The sequence below is a fragment of the Thermobia domestica genome, unplaced genomic scaffold (assembly GCF_964235325.1).
Source record: "Thermobia domestica unplaced genomic scaffold, izTheDome1.hap1.1 HAP1_SCAFFOLD_1271, whole genome shotgun sequence".
NCBI lineage: Eukaryota > Metazoa > Arthropoda > Insecta > Zygentoma > Lepismatidae > Thermobia > Thermobia domestica.
The window spans coordinates 15,001-35,000 of NW_027656981.1; the positions used below are offsets into that span (position 1 = coordinate 15,001).

The 20,000-nt window shown below is 42.3% G+C and overlaps 1 non-coding gene across 1 annotated transcript; it reads left to right on the forward strand.

The window, feature by feature from the left end:
- Positions 1-17,507: 17,507 nt before the first annotated feature.
- LOC145677713 (small subunit ribosomal RNA) lies at positions 17,508-19,340 on the forward strand. The gene has a single exon (XR_014129954.1). It is a non-coding gene; the product is annotated as a small subunit ribosomal RNA (ribosomal RNA).
- Positions 19,341-20,000: the final 660 nt, after the last annotated feature.

Here is a 20,000-nt window from a genome sequence, read left to right on the forward strand (position 1 = left end):
TCTATCGACTCAAATTTCCAGACGATGTGTGTATCTTCTCGTGAGAGTACAACAAAGGTCTTATTTTCTTTTTAATTTTTACCACATATTTTTAAGTATGATAATGGTTTATTTATTTATTTATTTTTTGAACTTCACAGCCCTGTATTTCCATTTGGAATTTTTACCTACCTCGTCATTCATTTGCTGTGTTCTTCCCTTAGAAGTATTTAATTTTTATTAAATTATTTATTTATTTAATCTCGTTGAGAAAAATTCGTGTTCACAGAAAGAAATTCTTCTTTCACTACCGAGGTGGCACACGCCAACACCGCGTTTTATCGGATTTCTGCCGTTCCTTCCCATATACTTTGCTGTTGCTATAGTGTGCACGAAGTCCCTTGAAATTTTAACCTATCTGCCACGATTATGCACCGGACCACAGAGATGCAATAACCCTATCTTTTCTTTCGGGGGGGGGGGGGGGAGTTGGGTTTGTGAGAAAAACCATGGATGAATTTTTATATATATTCCGTGTCACTGCGGTTAAATATATATTCTTTACATATTTCTTTACTTTGCCATGCTTTTCCTTACTTTTCAGTGCTTTGCCATGGTTTGGGTTGAAATTTCACTTTTGTAGTTAGAACAGTTTTGTTAAAAACGTGATTTGCAATAACAACAATTTCAAACATTAGCGAAAAGTAAAAATATTGGAATTTGCATTATTTCTGTATCAGCCACCTCGTGGCTAAGCCGTTAATATATGCGCTTCTGGCGTTAGGGATCCAAGTTTTATTCCGGCAAACAGCCTGGGTCGTTCGCCTCCCGTATTAAGCCAAATTTCAACTTTCTTGCACATATTTATTACTATTATTATTATTATTATTATTATTATTAAAAATGAAATTAAATGAAATCTTCAAGATTTACGTCCCACAGTTATGCTGGGATCAAGGTACACCTCATGTAGAAATTGCACTATTCTGGTTTCAATAGTTTCGTTAAAATAGTGGGAGAACGTAATTTAGAAAGAAAAAAAAAAAAAAAAAAAAACATGACCACAAGTGTGAGCGAAATGTAAAAGTTTTCCAATTTACTTTCTTACTCTGTTATTGCTCACCCATTAGCACAGAATAGTATCTGGTTAAGTGACATTTATGTTGCTTTACTTCTTACCGCATTTTTTAAACCTTATAAATTGTGACGGCAAGTGTGAGCATTTTGACGGCACGTGTGAGCATTTTGACGGCAACTGTGAGCATGTTGACGGCAACTATGAGCCTTATCTGCGCAAATATGAGAGTACTAATATTATACATATTCCAATGCACAGTGTTTTGGTACAGGTAGGCTGGTAATGTCACTAATCTATGCTTAATTCTTTCGTCAATATAGTGGAAAAACAGAATCTGCGATGACCGTCATTCCGAATGTGAAGGAATAAACAGCAGTGTTGTTGTTTGCTCTCTCCCTACATCATTGTTCATTAATTGAAGCTGGAATGGATATTAGTGATTTCTTTTCATTATTTCTATGTTTATCTCCCCCCCCCCCCCCCTCACACACACTGCTCTAACGATTGTCTTATTTTTACGGTGCATGCCCACACATCTTCATTTCCAATAAACCTCGTTTTAGCCGGAAAATTTTCAACCCTCCGCTACATTTTGAACTGTAATAACTTTTTTATTTATTTATTATTATTATTATTATGATTTTTATTATTTTTGTAAATGTGAATATAAAAATTCCTAATAACCTACTGCGATATACTGTGTTTGCATATATTCCGTTTAGAAATATTACTATTCTAGTTTTATTGGTTTTTCTATTCGTAGTGGGAAAAAAATGATTTCAATTTCTCATCTATCCTTGCAGGTAGCGTTCAAAGCCCTTGACGGCCAGTGTGGTCTGTGCTTGCAGTAATATTTTCAACCTTCTGCACCAATTTGAAGTATATTTTCCTTCATAAAATTGGAGTTACTACAATTCTTTATATCAATTCCCGTGCACAGTATTTTCATACACTTTCTGTGCAAATTGCACTATTCTGGTTTGAATAATTTCCCAAAAATAGTGTAGAAACGTAATTTCAAACAAGCTTGACCACAAGGGTGAGCGAAATGTAATGGTATTCCAATTTACATTCTCACTCTCTTATAGTTCACCCATTGACGCAGAATAGTATATAGTTAAATAAATTTTATATTGTTTTCCTTTTTATCAATATTTTTCCTCGTCTCACCTTCCACCACAGTATCCACACATCTTTGCGGCAATCGAAACCTGTCTTCGCCGACAAAATTTTAACCCTCCGGTAAAAGAGAAACTGAATTTTCTCTGTTAGTAATTTGTATATACAAACTGTTTGTACGTTGTCGCATGTACTGTGTTTAAGTACGTCTTGTGTAGAACTTTCACTATTCTAGCTTCTACGGTCTCTTTACAATTGAGAAAGAACATGATTTTGTGTTCTCCTCTACACCTGCCGGCTGCGTTCGCAGTTTTCGACGGTCAGTGTGGCCTCTGTTTGCCGTCAAATGTTCAACCTTCTGTAACATTTTAAAGTTTTATATATATATATGGCGATACAACAATTCTTTTTACGAACTTCCCTGTAAAGTATGTAGGTTCACGTCTTGCAGAAATTGCATTAATCGGGTACGAATAGTTTTCTTGCAATAGTACAAAAACTTAATTTGGAATAAAAATGACCACAAGTGTGAGCAAAATGTAAAATTCTTCTTATTTACTTTCTTACTCTATTATAGCTCGCCCATTGAAAGAGTAAACTATATGGTGAAATAAAATTTATATTGTTTTTATTTTTATCACTATTTTTCTTCTTTTCATTTTCCCTCACAATGTCCGCACATCTTGGCGGACAGCAAAGCCTGTCTTCGCGGACAAAATTTGCGGTGCTGCTTACAAAATGCCTACGTTTGAAAAGATATAGCATGTCTCAATTGTATCTGTGAATTAACAACGATATGTTATTCGGTTCATCGACATTCACATTCCAACATATCTGTCATCAGTCACTTAGCTCATCCCTTACGTACACGCATAAAAGAGGTCCTAATTTTCATGCTCGTTCACACGAATATTCAGTTTATTTCATATTACGGAATTCCATTGAACGCTCCTTTGTAAAAAAGGAAAAAAAAAAAATCCTCCAGGTTTTGATTCCGCTGACAGCGTTCAATTTCAACTTTAGGCTGGATTTTGAGCTCTCATGGCGATAAGCGGTTAAAGTTTTCCATGGGAGATACGTGTTCAACTTTGGGCATATTGACGGCAACCATGAACCATTATGTTGCCACCTATGAGACTTTAGTCCGCAATTATGAACGAAAAGTCGGCAACTATGAGCGTTCTGACGGCAACTGTGAGCCCTGTGTCGGCAATTATGAACCAAAGTCGGCAACTATGAGCATCATGAAAGCGAGTGTGAGCACTTTGGAAGCACCTGTGAACATTCTGAAGTCAACTGTGAGTATTTTGAAGATAAGCATGAAAAATTATGCTTTCAATTGTGAGCCCTATATTCGCAAATATGAACGAAAAGTCGGCAACTATGAGCGTTTTGACGGCAACTGTGAGCCCTGGGTCGGCAATTATGAACAAAAGTCGGCAACTATGAGCATCGTGAAAGCGAGTGTGAGCACTTTGGAAGCACCTGTGAACATTCTGAAGCCAAATGCGAGTATTTTGAAGATAAACATGAAAAATTATGTTTTCAATTGTGAGCCCTATATTCGCAAATATGAACGAAAAGTCGGCAACTATGAGCATCATGAAAGCGAGTGTGAGCACTTTGGAAGCACCTGTGAACATTCTGAAGTCAACTGTGAGTATTTTGAAGATAAGCATGAAAAATTATGTTTTCAATTGTGAGCCCTATATTCGCAAATATGAACGAAAAGTCGGCAACTATGAGCGTTTTGACGGCAACTGTGAGCCATAGGTCGCCAATTATGAACAAATAGTCGGCAACTATGAGCACTTTATTGGTAAATGTGAGCATGGTGACGGCTTGAGTGAGGAATCTGACGGCAACTGTGAGCCTTTTGACAGCAACCATGAAACATTTAACTTACACTATCAACTGTATATTTCATATTATGAATGAAAGGTCGACAACTATGAGCCTTGTGAGAGCGAGTGTTAGCAATTTCAGGGTTAGTGTGAAAATTGTCAAGGCAACGGAGAGTATTTGGAAGGTAAACATAAACTACAATGTCGGCAACTTTGACCCCAATGTCCGCAATTATGAACGAAAAGTCGGCAACTATGAGCGTTTTGACGGCAAGTGTGAGCACTCTGAAAGTACGTGTGAACATTCTGAAGCCAACTGCGAGTATTTTCAAGATAAACATGAAAAATTATGTATTCAATTGTGAGCTCTATATCCGCAATTATGAACGAAAAGTCGACAACTATGAGCGTTTTGACGGCAACTGTGAGCCTTGGGTCGGCAATTATGAACAAAAAGTCGGCAACTGTGAGCATCATGAAAGCGAGTGTGAGCACTTTGAAAGCACGTGTGAACATTGTGAAGCCAACTGCGAGTATTTTGAAGATAAGCATGAAAAATTATGTTTTCAACTATGAGCCCTATATCCGCAATTATGAACGAAAAGTCGGCAACTATGATCGTTTTGACGGCAAGTGTGAGGATTTTGACGGCTAGTGTGAACCTTCTCATGGTAACTGAGAGCTCTATGTCCGCAATTATGAACGAATTGCGGGCAACTATGAGCATTTTCACGGCTTGTGTGAGGATCCTCATGGCAACTTTGAGCTTTTTGATCCGATGATTCCTTCCACCTGTTTCGATAAAAAAAAAAAAAAAAAAAAAAAATGTTTTCGTACATTCTCGGTAGAGATTTCTCTTCTCTAGTTTCACTAGTTTTCTTTCTGTTGAGAAGAAAAAAAAGAAAAGAAAAAGAAAGAAAATGGAAAGAAAGAAAAAATGAAAGAAAAGAAAAAAAGATATCAAATTATGTACTCTCACGGGCGGTGTTGACGTTAAGCGTGGGCTCTGTTTGCCGTCAAATTTTCAAATTTCTACAACAATTTAGAGTATCTTTTCTTGTACAAAAGTGCAGATACAATAATTCCTTACACGTACTCGAACGCATAATATCCAGGTACACTTGTTGTAGAAATTGCACTTCTCAGTTTTGAATAGTTTCCTTATAGTAGTGCAAAAGCTTAGTTTCGAATAAAAATGACCTCAAGTGTGAGCGAAATATAAATTTACTCTAATTTACTTTCATGCTCTATTATTGTTCACCCATTGAAAGAGTAAAGTATATGATTAAATAAAATTTATGTTATTATTATTATTTTTTTTTTCGCTTATCACTATTTTTCTTCTTTCCACTTTTCCGCACAATGTCAACACATCTTCGTGCACAGCTACGCCTCTCTTAGTCGAAAACTTTTCAAACCTTCGGTAAAAGACAAACAAAAGTTTATTTTGGTTAGCTTGTGGCTTCGCCCACAAAGCCCCTCCTTTTGAAGGTATTTCGCCCTTGCACCTCTTATTCTCACAATTCTAGGGAATTTCAAGTTTACTTTACTATTTCAACTAATTAAAAGATAAGATTTTGGATCCCAAGAAAACGCCTATTTAAATAGCATGGAGATTTCTTCATCCTCCTTTAGACCCCTTAAACATTAAAAATATTCACTTTTGGCAATTTTGCTGTAGCTTAGTCTGGAAAGCCTACAATTATGCTAAATTTCATCATTGCAATCCTGCCACAATTAACCGAACATTTTGGCGTGCAGAAGACGTCCCATATAAATGACATGAGAAAGACTTTTCAATTCCCCATAAAACCACTCTAAAGTTGAAAATTTTTACTTTGTACTGATTTACTTAGGTAACGCTAATGAAAACGTACAAGAATACCGAATTTCTCGTTTGTGTTCCAATTACAAGTAACTAAACTTTGAGATTACAAGTCCAAATAAAGGCCCATTTAAATAACATGGGGAATTTCATCATTTCCTCTTTAGACCTCTTAAAAGTTAAAAATATTCACTTTTGGCAATTTTCCTGTTGGTTAGTCCCGACAATCTACAATCATGTCGAAATTAGTTATTGTAGCCCTACAGGAAGTGCCCAATAATTTTGGGATGTCAAAGGTGTTTCATAGAAATAACATGGGAAATTTTTTGAGTTCCGCATAAAACCACGCTAAACTTGGAAATATATATATATATACTTATCCAACTAGGTAAAACTTACGAAAACGTACAAGTATACGGAATTTCAAAGTTTTATGAAAAGTACCTAAAATTTCAGATTATAGGTCCGCAAAACCGTCCATTTAAATAATATGGGAAATATCTTCATCGCCCCTTTAAACCAACTAAACATTCAAAATATTCACTTTTGTAAATTTTCCAGTGACTTACTCCCGAAAGGCTACAGTTTCGTCAAATATGGCCATTATAACTCTACAGGAAGTGCCTCATAATTTGCGGGTGTGAAAGGCGTCGTATACGTAAAGCCTTCGTTGCTTTTTTTTTTTCTTACCACATTTAGTAATTTTATAAATTTTGAGGACATGTATAAGAATTTTGACGGCAAGTGTGAGCAGTTTGACGGCTAGTGTTACAACGATAAAATACAATTCGCTGTAGCCTTGGTTCCTTATTTTCTTATAATACATACGAGCCACATCAAAATAACAATGTTTCCATTACGTGGTTTCTCTCCATTTTATATATATATATATATATATATATATATATATAATTTATCTGATTGCCTGCCAACTAGATATTGAAAACCTTATTATTTTATGACATATGAATATCTTTTTTTTTTTTTTTTTGTATATTTGATAATTGTATATTTTTAACCAACTTCTTCTTCGAAATTAACCTATGTTAGTACATATAAAGAAATACTCATTGCCCAAGTACCGCTGTAGCGTGAACCATCTGACGGCAACTGTGAGCCCATGTCCAAAATTATGAACGAAAAGTCGGCAACTGTGAGGCTTTGGTCGGCAATTATGAACAAAAAGTCGGCAACTATGAGCATCATGAGAACTAGTGTGAGCACTTTGAAAGCACGTGTGAACATTCTGAAGCAAACTGCGAGTATTTTCAAGATAAGCATGAAGAATTATGCTTTCAATTGTGAGCCCCATAACCGAAATTATCAACAAAAAGTCGGCAACTATGAGCGCTTAGACGGCAACTGTGAGGCCTTGGTCGGCAATTATGAACGAAAAGTCGGCAACTATGAGCAGCGTGAAAGCGAGTGTGAGCACCTTGAAAGCACGTGTGAACTTTCTGGAGCAAACTGCGAGTATTTTCAAGATAAGCATGAAGAATTATGTTTTCAATTGTGAGCCCCATATCCGCAATTATGAACGAAAAGTAGGCAACTATGAGCGTTTTGAATGCAACTGTGAGACCTTGGTCGGCAATTATGAACGAATGGTCGGCAACTATGAGCACTTTTTTTTTTTTTTTAATGCGAACATTCTGACGGCTTGCGTGAGCATTGTGACAGAAACTGTGAGGCTTTCGACAACAACCATGAACCATTTAAGTTACACTATCAGCAGTATGTTAGATATTATGAATGAAAAGTCGGCAACTATGAGCATCGTGGAAACGAGTGTGAGCATTTTGAAAGTACGTGTGAAGATTCTGAAGGCAGCTGTAAGTATTTTGAAGATGAGCACGAACGAATATGTAGGCAAATATGAGCCCTTTGTCCGCAATTATGAACGAAAAGTCGGCAACTATGAGCGTTTTGACGGCCACTGTGAGGAGTTGGTCGGCAATTATGAGCAAATAGTCGGCAACTATGAGCGTTTTGACGGCAACTATGAGGCCTTGGTCGGCAATTATGAACGAATGGTCGGCAACTATGAGCACTTTTTTTTTCTAATGTGAGCATTATCACGGCTTGTCTGAAGAATCTGGCCGCAACTGTGAGACTTTTCACAGCAACTGTGAACCATTTAACTATCACTATCAGCATTATGAATGAAAAGTCGGCAACTATGAGCATTGTGTAAGAGAGTGTGAGCATTTTGAAACTACGTGTGAACATTCTGAAGGCAACTGTGAGTATTTTTAGGATGAGCACGAATCAGTATGTGGCCAACTATGAGCCCTTTGTGCGCAATTATGAACGAAATGTCGGCAACTATGAGCGTTTTGACGGCAACTGTGAGGCATTGGTCGGCAATTATGAACACATAGTCGGCAACTATGAGCGTTTTGACGGCAACTGTAAGGCCTTGGTCGGCAATTATGAACGAATGGTCGGCAACTATGAGCACATTTTTTTTTTCTAATGTGAGGATTATCACGGCTTGTCTGAAGAATCTGGCCGCAACTGTGAGACTTTTCACAGCAACCGTGAACCATTTAACTTGCACTATCAGCATTATGAATGAAAAGTCGGCAACTATGAGCATTGTGTAAGAGAGTGTGAGCATTTTGAAACTACGTCTGAACATTCTGAAGGCAACTGTGAGTATTTTGAAGATGAGCACGAACCAGTATGTGGGCAACTATGAGCCCTTTGTCCGCAATTATGAACGAAAAGTCGGCAACTATGAGCGTTTTGACGGCAACTGTGAGGCATTGGTCGGCAATTATGAACGAATAGTCGGCAACTATGAACGTTCGGACGGCAACTGTGAGGCCTTGGTCGGCAATTGTGAACGAAAAGTCGGCAACTATGAGCGTTTTGACGGCAACTGTGAGGCCTTGGTCGGCAATTATGAGCAAATAGTCGGCAACTATGAGCACATTTTTTTTTTTTTTTTTTGAATGTGAGCATTCTGACGGCTTGTGTCAAGAATCTGACCGCAACTATGAGACTTTTGACAGCAACCATCAACCATGTAACTTACACTATCAGCATTATGAATAAAAAGTCGGCAACTATGACCATCGTGGAAGCGAGTGTGAGCATTTTGAAAGTACGTGTGAACATTGTGAAGGCAACTGTGAGTATTTTGAAGATAAGCACGAAACATTATGTAGGCAACTATGAGCCCTTTGTCCGCAATTATGAACGAAAAGTCGGCAAATATGAACGTTTTGTCGGCAACTGTGAGGCATTGGTCGGCAATTATGAACGAATAGTCGGCAACTATGAGCACATTTTTTTTTAACGTGAGCATTCTGACGGTTTGTGCGAATAATCTGACCGCAACTGTGAGACTTTTCACAGCAACCATGAACCATTTAACTTACAGTATCAGCAATATGTTAGATATTATGAATGAAAAGTCGGCAACTATGAGCATCATGAAAGCGAGTGTGAGCATTTTGAAATTACGTTTGAACATTCTGAAGGCAACTGTGAGTATTTTGAAGATGAGCACGAACCATTATGTAGGCAACTATGAGCCCTTTGTACGCAATTATGAACGAAAAGTCGGCAACTATGAGCGTTTTGACGGCAACTGTGAGTTCTTGGTCGGCAATTATGAACAAATAGTCGGCAACTATGAGCACTTTTTTTTTTAAATGTGAGAATTCTCACGTTTTGCGTGAGCATTGTAACAGAAACTGTGAGGCTTCTAACACCAACCATGAACCATTTAAGTTACACTATCAGCAGTGTGTTAGATATTATGAATGAAAAGTCGGCAACTATGAGCATCGTGGAAGCGAGTGTGAGCATTTTGAAAGTACGCGTGAACATTCTGAAGGCAGCTGTGTGTATTCTGAGGATGAGCACGAAACATTATGTAGGAAACTATGAGCCCTTTGTCCGCAATTATGAACGAAAAGTCGGAAACTATGAACGTTTTGACGGCAACTGTGAGGCCTTGGTAGGCAATTATGAACGAATAGTCGGCAACTATGAGCACATTTTTTAAAATTTGAGAATTCTGACGGTTTGCGTAAGCATTCTGACGGAAACTGTGAGGCTTTTGACAGCAACCATGAACCATTTAAGTTACACCATCAGCAGTATGTTAGATATTTTTAAATGAAAAGTCGGCAACTATGAACGTTTTGACGGCAACTGTGAGGCCTTGGTCGGCAATTATGAACGAATAGTCGGCAACTATGAGCACTTTTTTTTAAAATGTGAGAAATCTGACGGTTTGCGTAAGCATTCTGACGGAAACTGTGAGGCTTTTCACAGCAACCATGAAACATTTAAGTTACACCATCAGCAGTATGTTAGATATTTTAAATGAAAAGTCGGCAACTATGAGCGTTTTGACGACAACTGTGAGGCATTGGTCGGCAATTATGAACGGATAGTCGGCAACTATGAGCGTTTTGACGGCAACTGTGAGGCATTGGTCGGCAATTATGAACGGATAGTCGGCAACTATGAGCGTTTTGACGGCAGCTGTGAGGTCTTGGTCGGCAATTATGAACGAATAGTCGGCAACTATGAGCGTTTTGACGGCAACTGTGAGGCCTTGGTCGGCAATTATGAACAAATGGTCGGCAACTATGAGCGTTTTGACGGCAACTGTGAGGCCTTGGTCGGCAACTATGAGCACTTTTTTTTTAAATGTGAGCATTCTGACGGTTTGTGTGAAAAATCTGACCGCTACTGTGAGACTTTTGACAGCAACCATGAACCATTTAATTTACACTATCAGCATTATGAATAAAAAGTCTGCAACTATGACCATCGTGTAAGCGAGTGTGAGCATCTTGAAACTACGTGGGAACATTCTGAAGGCAACTGTGAGTATTTTGAAGTTGAGCACGAATTATTATGTAGGCAACTATGAGCCCTTTGTACGCAATTATGAACGAAAAGTCGGCAACTATGAGCGTTTTGACGGCAACTGTGAGGCATTGGTCGGCAATTATGAGCGAGTAGTCGGCAACTATGAGCGTTTTGACGGCAACTGTGAGGGCTTGGTCGGCAATTATGAACGAAAAGTCGGCAACTATGAGCGTTTTGACGGCAATTGTGAGGCCTTGGTCAGCAATTATGAACGAATGGTCGGCAACTATGAGCACTTTTTTTCTTAATGTGAGCATTCTGACAGCTTGTGCAAATAATGTGACGGGAACTGTGAGCCTTTTGATAGCAACCATGAACCATTTAACTTACACTATCAGGAGTATGTTAGATATTATGAATGAAAAGGCGGCAACTATGAGCATCGTGGAAGCGAATGTGAGCATTTTGAAACTACGTGTGAACATTCTGAAGGCAACTATGAGTATTTTGAAGATGAGCTGGAACCATTAAGTATTCAACTATGAGCCCTTTGTACGCAATTATGAACGAAAAGTCGGCAACTATGAGCGTTTTGATGGCAACTGTGAGGCCTTGGTCGGCAATTATGAACGAATAGTCGGCAACTATGAACGTTTTGACGGCAACTGTGAGGCCTTCGTCGGCAATTATGAACGAAAAGTCGGCAACTATGAGCGTTTTGACGGCAACTGTGAGGCCTTGGTCGGCAACTATGAGCACTTTTTTTTTAAAATTTGAGCATTATGACGGCTTGTGTGAAAAATCTGACCGCAACTGTGAGACTTTTGAGAGCAACCATGAACCATTTAACTTACATTATCAGTATTATGAATTAAAAGTCGGCAACTATGAGCATCGTGTAAGCGAGTGTGAGCATTTTGAAAGTACGTGTGAACATTCTGAAGGCAAGTGTGATTATTTTGAAGATGAGCACGAACGAGTATGTGATTAACTATGAGCCCATTGTCCGCAATTATCAACGAAATGTCGGCAACTATGAGCGTTTTGACGGCAACTGTGAGGCCTATGTCCGCAATTATGAACAAATATTCGGCAACTATGAGCGCTTTGACGGCAAGTGTGAGCATTGTGACGCCTTTTGTGACGATTCTGACGGCAACTGTGAGCCATTAGTCGGGAACTATAAACTTTTATGTCGGGGACTATGAATGAAAAGTCGGCAACTATGAGCGTTTTGTCGGCAACTGTGAGGCATTGGTCGGCAATTATGAGCGAGTAGTCGGCAACTATGAGCGTTTTGACGGCAACTGTGAGTCCTTGGTCGGCAATTATGAACGAATAGTCGGCAACTATGAACGTTTTGGCGGCAACTGTGAGGCCTTGGTCGGCAATTATGAACGAATGGTCGGCAACTATGAGCACTTTTTTTTCTTAATGTGAGCATTCTGACGGCTTGCGCAAATAATGTGACGGCAACTGTGAGCCTTTTGATAGCAAACATGAACCATTTAACTTACACTATCAGGAGTATGTTAGATATTATGAATGAAAAGTCGGCAACTATGAGCATCGTGGAAGCGAATGTGAGCATTTTGAAACTACGTGTGAACATTCTGAAGGCAACTATGAGTATTTTGAAGATGAGCTGGAACCATTAAGTAGGCAACTATGAGCCCTTTGTACGCAATTATGAACGAAAAGTCGGCAACTATGAGCGTTTTGACGGCAACTGTGAGGCATTGGTCGGCAATTATGAACGAATAGTCGGCAACTATGAACGTTCGGACGGCAACTGTGAGGCCTTGGTCGGCAATTGTGAACGAAAAGTCGGCAACTATGAGCGTTTTGACGGCAACTGTGAGGCCTTGGTCGGCAACTATGAGCACTTTTTTTTTAATGTGAGCATTATGACGGCTTTTGTGAAAAATCTGACCGCAACTGTGAGACTTTTGAGAGCAACCATGAACCATTTAACTTACATTATCAGCATTATGAATTAAAAGTCGGCAACTATGAGCATCGTGTAAGCGAGTGTGAGCATTTTGAAAGTACGTGTGAACAGTCTGAAGGCAACTGTGTTTATTTTGAAGATGAGCACGAACCAGTATGTGAATAACTATGAGCCCATTGTCCGCAATTATCAACGAAAAGTCGGCAACTATGAGCGTTTTGACGGCAACTGTGAGGCCTATGTCCGCAATTATGAACAAATAGTCGGCAACTATGAGCGCTTTGACGGCAAGTGTGAGCATTGTGACGCCTTTTGTGACGATTCTGACGGCAACTGTGAGCCATTAGTCGGGACCTATAAACTTTTATGTCGGGGACTATGAATGAAAAGTCGGCAACTATGAGCACCCTGACGGCAAGTGTGAGCAATTTGACGTCTACTGTGAGGATTCTGACGGCAACTGTGAGCTATTTGAGTGGAACTATTAAGCATTGTGTGTGCAACTTTGAACGCTCTGAGGGGTTTCCTGAACATGTTGACAGCATGTATGAACCACATTTCGGGAACAGTGGGCAATCTGACGGGAACTGTGAACATTGTTGTTGGCGACTCTTTTCACCCAGCATAACGTTAGAATATGACGGCAACCGTGGCTTCGTTTGCCGTCATTTTTGACATTCTCTGATTTTTCGTGACTGGTGTGCAATCGAGAGGAATCGCTACATTATAGGGATTAGGGTACAGAAGAAGCCCCGTTTACACTTTGTTAAGTCCTGGCTTGAAATTGTTCTATGAGGTTGTAATTAACATGAGTTTGACCTAATTCATGTTTTTGGATTGTTCTTTGTATTAATTTTGGAACCCGAGCGCGAAAAGCAGCCCTTTTCGCAGAGAACTTTTTACCCAGCATAACCTTTGAGTATGGCGGCAACTGTGGCTTCGTTTGCCGTCATTTTTGAGATTCCGTGATTTTCGTGACTGGTGTCCGATCGAGAGGAATCTCATCACTATAGGAGGTATGGTAGTGGGCAATCCTGCTATATACTTAGGTTAGGTTAGGCTGGCTTATACTTTCAATTTGTTCCCAGAAGTTAGGAGAGTGTAAAAGATGTTAAGTTTTGAGTGTCGTATTCTGTAACGGTTTATATATATACTGGATGTCAAATCACGTTTTCCCACCCTTGCGTGGGATGTATACGGCAATCGTGGCTGCATTCGCCGTCATGGTCAAAACGAGGCTGCGCAACGCCGGCAATTTCAAGACAGGTGTAGTATCGAGAGGAATCTCTACACTATAGGAGGTAGGGCAGTGAACAAGCCTTCTATATAAACATTCCCTTTAAATTGTTCACGGAGGTTGGAGAGACCGCTAATGGTATTGCTTTCTAAATGAGGCTTACTTTTTTCTCTCCGCGGCCTAGTCTGTCGAGAAATCTTGACTTCTGGCCACAGACAGAAAGCTAGTCTTCGCAGGAGGCGGAAATGGCTAAATTGGGAAAGGAAGCCACAGGCTGGTTGGTTTCTTTATGGGAGTCTAAACGCACTATCGCTGTTGATGTTGGTTAATTTTGAAGGCGGACTAATATCGGCGGATGGTAGTGTAGGCTCAAAAGGAATTTTATCAGCCGCAGGCAAGAACCCTGGGATGCTATTCACGGGCGTCCTAGCCGGTCAAGGTGTAGAGGAGGTTGCAAACCCTGTTGCTGCCTGGGAGGAATGCTTCATAGAAATGTGCGTCCATGGGCGGACCTATGAAAGGGCATGCAGTGCGGGTTTGCCAGCACGCCTAATGTTGTCCAAAGACTTCCTCGTATTTTGACAAAGAATGTCAGAAACCTTGGTCGGACGGCTGTTTCTAAGAGGGCACGTGGCGATGGGGAATGTGTGAGGTAGGCTCTCATACGGAAGTACCTGTCGTTTACGGGAAGGAGACAATCCTTCTTAACCCGAGGCCTAGCCTGTCGATCACGCCTTCGGGCAATTGACTTCTGGCCGATGCCGCTTTGTGCGGTTGCTGAATGCGAAGAATACTTGAACGGAAGCTACTGTCACACCCAGAGGACACGAGTAAGACTTATATCACTGGAGCAGGAGCCTAAATTTGCTTTTGTGGGTAGCCATACGGCCAGTTCTAACGTGTGCGAGGCCCCACGAGAGTAGGCTTATTCTGGTGGATGAGAAGTCTTTTAATATTTGCTGTGTCGGGTGAACGGAAGCCACAGTCATCCGTAGGACACGAGTAGACTTATTTCACTGGAGCAGGAGTCTAAATGTGCTTTTGTGGGCAACCTTACGGCCAGTTCTAACGGGAGCCAGGCCCCACAAGAGTAGGCTTATTCCGGTGGAGAAGGAGTCTTTAAAATTTGCTGTGTCGGGTGAACGGCTATATTTGAACGGAAGCCACAGTCATCCGTAGGACACGAGTAGACTTATTTCACTGGAGCAGGAGTCTAAATGTGCTTTTGTGGGCAACCTTACGGCCAGTTCTAACGGGAGCCAGGCCCCACAAGAGTAGGCTTATTCCGGTGGAGAAGGCGTCTTTAAAATTTGCTGTGTCGGGTGAACGGCTATATTTGAACGGAAGCCACAGTCATCCGTAGGACACGAGTAGACTTATTTCACTGGAGCAGGAGTCTAAATGTGCTTTTGTGGGCAACCTTACGGCCAGTTCTAACGGGAGCCAGGCCCCACAAGAGTAGGCTTATTCCGGTGGAGAAGGAGTCTTTAAAATTTGCTGTGTCGGGTGAACGGCTATATTTGAACGGAAGCCACAGTCATCCGTAGGACACAAGTAGACTTATTTCACTGGAGCAGGAGTCTAAATGTGCTTTTGTGGGCAACCTTACGGCCAGTTCTAACGGGAGCCAGGCCCCACAAGAGTAGGCTTATTCCGGTGGAGAAGGAGTCTTTAAAATTTGCTGTGTCGGGTGAACGGCTATATTTGAACGGAAGCCACAGTCATCCGTAGGACACAAGTAGACTTATTTCACTGGAGCAGAAGTCTAAACGTGCTTTTGTGGGCAACCTTACGGCCAGTTCTAACGGGAGCCAGGCCCCACGAGAGTAGGCTTACTCCGGATGAGAAGGAGTCTTTAAAATTTGCTGTGTCGGGTGACCGGCCATGAAACCTTTGAGAGGACTTGTCTCCTCGTTTCCACAGCATTTCCGCGCCTGTAAGTTGCGGAAGGTAGCATGCTATGCTTGAAGAACTGTCATCCCTTTAAGGACAGGAGTAGACTAATTCCATTGAGGCAGGAGTCTAATATGCTTTTGTGCACAGCCATACGGCCAGTCCTAACGGGAGCAAGGCTCGCAAAAGTAGGCTTTATTTCAATGGAGCAGAAGTCTTTAATATTGCTCTGTCGGGATTGTCAGTTCAAACGGGAGCAGTTTCTGCACGCTACAAACCGCTGACGAGATCTTTCTCGTGTCAATGTGATTCCCTAGCCTGGGCCGGCGCAAGGCTGGCTGGCGAACAAGGTAATTGGGCCTCTGGGTTTCATACACACGAGTAGTCTCAGATGCGTTTAGGGTGAACAGGAATAATCCGTGCAATTCTCTAGCCTGGGCCGGCGCAAGGCTGGCTGGCGAACAAGGTAATTGGGCCTCTGAGTCTTGCATTTCGGAGTTTCCTTAATTCCGGGAGGAGCCACAAAGAAGAGTCCTGAGAGTTTCTCGTGTCCATGCAATTCTCTAGCCTGGGCCGGCGCAAGGCTGGCTGGCGAACAAGGTAATTGGGCCTCTGAGTTTTGTACACACGAGTGGTCTTAGGATCCTTCGGGCTCAACAGGGATTGTTGGAGAAAGTCTCTAGCCTGGGCCGGCGCAAGGCTGGCTGGCGAACAAGGTAATTGGGCCTCTGAGTCTTTATTCCCAGTTTCCTTAGTTCCCGGGTTAGGTTCACCTGTTAAATCGGAGGAGTCCGATTTATGTGTAAAGATAATGCCAGAGTGAAGGGAGCCAGATTTCACTTGAAGGAGCAAGAGCCAGTGTGGTTAAGAAGTGAGCCGTTTTGTACTCTTAAGGAGGGATGCCGATTGACTTTGAACGGGCTGTCCTCGCTTTAGAGTTTGGGCCAGTTGACGGGAGCTTACTTGTCCTTCTTGGGAATGAGGCCAGATAGCATGTCCTTTCTAGCTTACAAAGGCTTATGCGGAGCATTGTTTTTTGTAAGTGACTTTTTATTCTCCATGTGGCATTTAAGTACCGATTTTCCTTAAGTTAAGGACGGTATTGACTCATCGCCAGTTTGAGCGTGTATCACTTGTCGAACGGAAGCCACTGTCATCCAAGGACACTAGTAGACTTATATTTCGCTGGAGCAGGAGTCTAAATGTGCTTTTGTGGGTACCCTTACGGCCAGTTCTAACGGGAGCCAGGCCCCACAAAAGTAGGCTTATTCCGGTGGAAAAAGGAGTCTTTAAAATTTGCTGTGTCGGGTGAACGGCTATATGTGAACGGAAGCCACAGTCATCCATAGGACACGAGTAGACTTATTTCGCTGGAGGAGGAGTCTAAATGTGCTTTTGTGGGTACCCTTACGGCCAGTTCTAACGGGAGCCAGGCCCCACAAAGGTAGGCTTATTCTGGCGGAAGAGGAGTCTTTAAAATTGCTGTGTCGGATGTACCGGCAACGTGTGGAAGGAAGCTGTTGTAACCCAAGGATACAAGTAGGCTTGTTCCATTGGATTGGGAGTCTAATATGCTCTTGGCGGCTGTCACACGGCCAGTATTAACGGGAGCTAGTCACCGCAAGAGTAGGCTTATTCCAGCGGAACAGAAGTCTAAAATGCTTGGTCGGGTGTAGCTTTCCTATCCTTTGTTAGAACGCTGTGTTGGTTGTGTCCAACACTTTCCGGCTTTTTAGTCGGTCAATTCCCTGGTTGATCCTGCCAGTAGTCATATGCTTGTCTCAAAGATTAAGCCATGCATGTCTCAGTGCAAGCCAAAACAAGGTGAAACCGCGAATGGCTCATTAAATCAGTTATGGTTCCTTAGATCGTACCTATCCTACTTGGATAACTGTGGTAATTCTAGAGCTAATACATGCAACTAGAATCCCGCCCAGCAATGGAAGGGATGCTTTTATTAGATTAAAACCAATCGGTCGGTTCGTCCGTCCGAAACCTTGGTGACTCTGAATAACTTTGGGCTGATCGCACGGTCTCTGTACCGGCGACGCATCTTTCAAATGTCTGCCTTATCAACTGTCGATGGTAGGTTCTGCGCCTACCATGGTTGTTACGGGTAACGGGGAATCAGGGTTCGATTCCGGAGAGGGAGCCTGAGAAACGGCTACCACATCCAAGGAAGGCAGCAGGCGCGCAAATTACCCACTCCCGGCACGGGGAGGTAGTGACGAAAAATAACGATACGGGACTCATCCGAGGCCCCGTAATCGGAATGAATACACTTTAAATCCTTTAATGAGAATCTATCGGAGGGCAAGTCTGGTGCCAGCCGCCGCGGTAATTCCAGCTCCGATAGCGTATATTAAAGTTGTTGCGGTTAAAAAGCTCGTAGTTGGATCTGGGTCTCGGACGATCGGTTCGCCGCCCGGCGTTTAACTGATCGTTCCGGACGTCCTGCCGGTTTTTCCTTTCTCGGTGCTCTTCATTGAGTGTCTTGATTGGCCGGCACGTTTACTTTGAACAAATTAGAGTGCTCAAAGCAGGCCGTGTCGCCTGAATGTTCGGTGCATGGAATAATGGAATAGGACCTCGGTTCTATTTTGTTGGTTTTCGGAACTCGAGGTAATGATTAATAGGGACAGACGGGGGCATTAGTATTGCGACGTTAGAGGTGAAATTCTTGGATCGTCGCAAGACTAACCGATGCGAAAGCATTTGCCAAGAATGTTTTCATTAATCAAGAACGAAAGTTAGAGGTTCGAAGGCGATCAGATACCGCCCTAGTTCTAACCATAAACGATGCCAGCCAGCAATCCGCCGAAGTTCCTCCAATGACTCGGCGGGCGGCTTCCGGGAAACCAAAGCTTTTGGGTTCCGGGGGAAGTATGGTTGCAAAGCTGAAACTTAAAGGAATTGACGGAAGGGCACCACCAGGAGTGGGGCCTGCGGCTTAATTTGACTCAACACGGGAAACCTCACCAGGCCCGGACACTGGAAGGATTGACAGATTGAGAGCTCTTTCTTGATTCAGTGGGTGGTGGTGCATGGCCGTTCTTAGTTGGTGGAGCGATTTGTCTGGTTAATTCCGATAACGAACGAGACTCTAGCCTGCTAACTAGGCGTTGGAATCTTTCCTTCCAACGTTCATGTCTTCTTAGAGGGACAGGCTGCCTCTAGCAGCACGAGATTGAGCAATAACAGGTCTGTGATGCCCTTAGATGTTCTGGGCCGCACGCGCGCCACACTGAAGGAATCAACGTGTCTTCCCTGACCGAAAGGTCCGGGTAACCCGCTGAACCTCCTTCGTGCTAGGGATTGGGGCTTGCAATTATGTCCCATAAACGAGGAATTCCCAGTAAGCGCAAGTCATAAGCTTGCGTTGATTACGTCCCTGCCCTTTGTACACACCGCCCGTCGCTACTACCGATTGAATGATTTAGTGAGGCCTTCGGACTGATACCCGGCACCTCCGTCTTGCGGTGGTACCGACGTGTCGGAAAGATGGCCAAACTTGATCATTTAGAGGAAGTAAAAGTCGTAACAAGGTTTCCGTATGTGAACCTGCGGAAGGATCATTATCAATTCATCACCACTGCGGTGGTTGATGTCAAAAGTTTCTTATTAGTGTGTCGTATCAGTTAGATTGACACCGTTGAACGGGAGCCACTGATCTTGACAGGCGAAGGAGAGAAAGGTGAGCCGTGTCTTCCCTTTAGTTGGGAAGCGAGCAGCAAGAACGGGAGCCACTGTCATCGGCGAGGGTAGCGTAGGCTACCTGTTGACACAGGCCGCGTGTCATCAAAGGATTGGAGTAGACTTATTTCGGTGGAAAAGAAGTCTTGAAAAGACTCAAAGAGAGTAAGACTTATTCCATCGGAGCAGGAGTCTTAAATGCTCAGTCAGATGGCATGATAAACCAGTTCCGACGTCCAAGGGCTCAAGTAAGCTTATTCCGTTTGAAAAGAAGTCTTGAAAAGACTCCAAGAGAGTAAGACTTATTCCATCGGAGCAGGAGCGTTTAAAATGCTTGTGTCGGATGTCGGGTGCTGGGGTAGAACGGAAGCTTGTCCTCCAAGGACTCGAGTAGGCTGTGACTGCTTTGTGGGAGAAGTCTTGAAAAGGCTCTGAGGAGCAAGGCTTACACGTTAGTAGCACAAGAAGCCTTTAATACGCTCGGGTCGGGCGACTAGAGCTAGAATTCGCTGCTTTGTAGGCCAGTATCCTTTTCTGTTCAAGAT